Source organism: Macrobrachium nipponense, chromosome 46, assembly GCF_015104395.2.
Source record: "Macrobrachium nipponense isolate FS-2020 chromosome 46, ASM1510439v2, whole genome shotgun sequence".
Classification (NCBI taxonomy): domain Eukaryota; kingdom Metazoa; phylum Arthropoda; class Malacostraca; order Decapoda; family Palaemonidae; genus Macrobrachium; species Macrobrachium nipponense.
The window spans coordinates 21450891-21455900 of record NC_061106.1 but is presented as its reverse complement, the minus strand read 5'-3'; the positions used below and the strand labels follow the sequence as shown (position 1 = coordinate 21455900).

At 34.5% G+C, this 5010-nt stretch overlaps 1 long non-coding RNA gene across 1 annotated transcript; it reads right to left on the bottom strand.

Moving 5' to 3' along the window:
* On the bottom strand, positions 1-3139 carry LOC135214581 (uncharacterized). Its single transcript, XR_010314417.1, has 2 exons — positions 2995-3139; positions 1-617 (listed from the first exon to the last, which is right to left on the bottom strand). It is a non-coding gene; the product is annotated as an uncharacterized LOC135214581 (long non-coding RNA).
* Positions 3140-5010: the final 1871 nt, after the last annotated feature.

Below are 5010 nucleotides of genomic sequence, written 5' to 3'. Positions count from 1 at the left end.
CATTGTAAGAAATTTTATTGTAACTTTTACACATACTACAAATACGTAGTTATGAGAATGTACTTATCTCATGAGTTCAGGCTAATTCTTTCAGACTTGCTCTAATCATAAAATGTTTTTGCGTTCAAAAGAAGAAGGGAAGAAGTCTTTATGAAGTATATTTGTACATTTATCTAAAGCATAATTTGTTCTCATTCTGGACTTGTTACTTTTTAAAAGGATATTCAGTGAATTTGTTTGGCAGTGTGGTGATACAAAATCATATTTCCCAGAGTAAATTTTTGTAAAACAAAACTTGAACTCAATATAAAAAAAAAAAATACATTCACATAAGGGCGTCTGATGGTCGACTCTTCGAAGAATATCAGTACATTGACGATAACAGCTGCCTACTTTTTCTCAGCATTTCTGGTCTGATGGGAGTGGACGTAGCTGTAAGAAGGGTAATTGTAGTAGCTGGTGGATGCAGGGGCGTAAGGGTGATATGGGCGGTAGTAAAGGCCGTGTGGACTACGGTATGAGGAGTGCTGGGCATAATAATATCCTGAGGGCACATTGTGCGGCTTGGCTTTGACGGAGACCAAAGGCAGCAGAGCCAAAGTGGTTAAGACGAAAACCTGCAACGAAAATATGTTTAGTAAAGATGTCGACATCAGTGCGTGTTTGGTTTAAAGCAATACCAGCAACGTAAACCAAAACCATAATAAAAATAATGAACATTCACTTTGATCCGTTTACAAACATCAAACATTACAAGAGTAGAATTTTTACCGAATTATAAAGACAAGAATATCTCTCTCTCTCTCTCTCTCTCTCTCTCTCTCTCTCTCTCTTCTCTCTCTCTCTCTCTCTCTCTCTATATATATATATATATATATATATATATATATATATATATATATATATATATATATAATATATATATATATATATATATTTTAGATATATATATATATATATATATAATATATATATATATATATATATATATATATATATATATATATATATATATATATATATATATATATATATATATATATATATATATATATAATATATAAGTGAAAATTTTTCAACATACCCTTTCCCTTTGCAGGTTGTTTACCATCAGGTACCGAACTAGTCTTTTTTGAGTTTAATCTGGTAACACTATGCCTTTATCTGGCCTCTCCATATTAGGATAGAATGCATACAGCATTAGAAAATAGCATTAAGATGTTTCCAAGACTTGTAAAAAAATAATCCCCAATAACAGACTGGTGAATGTCGAAGCATCGGAGCTAGAAAGCAAAAAATTAAAGCGGGTGTGAAGGGTTACGGATGATGGTTTTGGCTGAAATGCATACCAGCTTGTACAATAAAGTATCCTCAGCAGTTCCTGGTGGAATTGTCGAAGAGGTGATTCATAGAGCAAGTGAATGAAACTTACGATAGTTTAATGGAAGATCCGATAAAGCTAAACTGAAGGTGGGGAGTGGTAATGAATAGTGTTGGTGTTCTGGCGCGTTGACTTCTCGTTCTAGGACTAATGTTTCAACAACTGGGGCTGGTGATCGTTTGGAAACTTCTAAGTGATTAAGGCTAACCAAATGTAATTATCAATTCCATACCACAATAAGTGCCACGTCAGCCTGGAAACGACAGTATTTTGGTAGGATTTACGTTTTATAGTAAACAGACGCAAGAAATGTGTCGCTCTTGATGGAGTAAAATGCGTGTTTTTAAAAGTGAATTGGATCTGCGATGTGTGTGTTAATCATTAGAAAGCTCTGAGATATCAGATACAATATGAGAGGGAAACTTTGAAAGACTGATCGGGGCCAACAACTGGGTAGATAATTCATCGTATTTCTGTGAGGGCGAAGGAAGTGTAAGACGAGGTCGTCGGTAAGACAGGTGAACCTCACAGAGTAATCCTGTGATCCTGCAGAACGACTTTTCAGAATTGCGGCCGAGAATGAAGAAACTCACCGGTAACCAATAAAGCAAACAATGAAGCGTGAATAGAGGGAAAAAAGGGGCTGAAGGTGATTTTGGAGAGCATTTAGTTATGTACTGGGAATGGAAAACGTTAGTATGGCGCGAGTCTTTTTCTGAGCTAGGTTGAGGTTTACGTTCATTTTAGTACGGGTTATTAAAGTAAGAGAAATGACATAGGAAATTAGCAGTTAATGTCAATATGTCCACGACTCTAGTCTTATATTCACACAACAGCGCTTTCTGCAGTCTTCAGGGCTTTGTCAAAATGAAAACAAGGCTTATGCGTATCCATGTATGGCGGTTGGGCTATCGAAATGTGGAGGTAAAGGTTGGTCTATCTAATTTGAAACATATGTTTCAACTGCAAGCACATGCATGTTTTTTGTATATAAATTGTGAATGAATCTATTTTTTGCTTATTGAGCAATAAACTATGGTTTATATATAATATATTTATGTAATTTGCACCTGACAACAAGAATTAGAGAAATAATTCTTCGAAGTTTGACACCCATTAAAAATGTTAATACATGAAGGGGGTTTTGCGATTCAAACTACCCACATTTTGATAACTACTTTTTAGTTCACAGGTGCACAAACCTGGAGAAAGTAATATGGTAAAATGAGCAAAACGTGCTTTTAACGATTTGAAATGTACTTGTTAATATGTTTATTGTTGTTGATAAAACAGCATGCTTTGTGATGTTGTTCAGGCCAACTGCAATTTAGATAAGGAATATGTACGTCATAACAGATGCTTTTACGACCAAAATTTGTGAGAAGTTTCGAATCACTTTTGGTTATATGATTTACTATAGACACGAATGTTTGTTTGATAAATATTTGTTATTCATCAGAATCGAACGCGACATAAAGAAATATATGATTCATAAAACATGAAATATATTGGTGAAATATTAGGAGAAAACTTGACTGAATTTATGCTATAAATTAGAATAAAAAGAACAAGTAAGCAATTTTGTTTGTCACAAACCAGAATTCAGAACTCACCAAGAGTTTGATACAAGCCATGTCGAAAGCAGCTACCCTTGTTATGCGAAGGGAAATCTGTATGTGCCTGTCAGTCGTTGTGAGGTCTCTTTATACTAGCCACAGTCAGTACTCCAGGGGCCACGCCCCTGCAGCTCCTCCCTATTTCCAGCTTCCTTCATCCCTGAAAGCATAAATCGTATTGGTTCCAGTGGCTGAAGAAAAGTATGCTAATTATACATACATGCTAAAGTCAGTTTTATTTGTTAGTTTTAAGTAATTTGCAAACGTCCATACTTATGTATCCAATATAGCTCGAAGGAACTACGAAAGTACTTGTTCCAAGTCCCCAGTTTCATTCACCTTTCTACCGTGTGGATTTAAGGATACTTACACACACACACACACACACACACACACACACACACACACACACACACACACACACACATATATATATATATATATATATATATATATATATATATATATATATATATATATATATATATATATATATATATATATCCAATAAAAGGAGCCCATAAAAACATCAAATATAGAGAGAAAAGTACTATATTTCAGAGACTGCTGTCTCCCTCTTCAGGTAGATGAATGAGAAAAGTTTACAGAAAAGGTGGTATTTATACCAAGAGGTCCATCCACAGGCAAGCCAATTTAGGTCACCCCCGCTGATAATCTTCCTTTAATCTTCTTAAGTGTTGGTTGATTGAAAATCTTGTCGATCGTATCTGAAACCCATGCTCCTTTTGAGATGTTCATTACCTGCCTCTCTTTTATTAAGGCCGATTCCATCATTTGACTCTTGTACCGGCAGTTGCTGCTATAAATTATATGTGACGAATTCCAGTTTATTCTATGGTTATGTTCATTTATATGGTTGAAAATAGCTGAGTTCTGTTGTCCATACCTAACTGACCGTTTGTGTTGTATTATTCTCTGGGGAAGTGATTTACCTGTAAATCCGATGTAAGATTGGTCACAGTCCTGGCATGGGACCTAAATTGGCTTGCCTGTGGATGGACCTCTTGGTATAAATACCACCTTTTCTGTAAACATTTCTCATTCATCTACCTGAAGAGGGAGACAGCAGTCTCTGAAATATAGTACTTTTCTCTCTATATTTTGGTGTTTTTATGGGCTCCTTTTATTAGATGGAATTCTGTTGTAACAGAACATTTTTACCTGTTATATATATATATATATATATATATATATATATATATATATATATGTATATATATATATATATATATATATATATATATATATATATATTATATATATATATATTATATATATATATACTATTTATTACCCAAAGCAGTAGATTATAAAATAGGACAAAATGATTAACAAGTCATAATAGTAGAAGGCCTAAAACTGCCCATAAAGAAACCAGTAAGTTAACATTCTACCCTCCTGACAAAGAATTCTCTCCCAGACCCAAAATGTCAATAAGTTCATCGTATTAGTCAGGGTAGAGATTCCCGTCTCTAAATTAGCCATGGAATAGGACCCATCTGTAATAAAGATAATAATGAATAAAAGATAGATTACACACATCACTCTTTTCAAAGTATTCACGTAAAGAGAGTATTTCACACTTCTCTCTCTTTTTCAAAGGTAATGGTTTTCTAAGTTTTTACAAAATATGTCCTACCTTTATGATGGGGCTTTGTCTCCTGACACTCGGCGTGTAACACCTCTTAGCGTTCACCTAAAGGAATGTGACTTTCGCATGTGCCTTGGACTATTAGGCCTGTAACACCCGTACAAACGAATGTACACGCCTCTAGACCGGGTGAGTGATCTCTCGGTTAAACTGCTTGCGTATTCAAATTCCTTTCTCATGTAAGCTGCCCCTACAGTTCAGCCTGTCTCCAAGCGAGAAGTGATATGTGACTTCACTTAACATTACATAGTACATCACATTGGCATTTTAAACATATTAATCATTGTCCTCCTTTCATCTGACATATATATATATAAATATATATATATATATATATATAT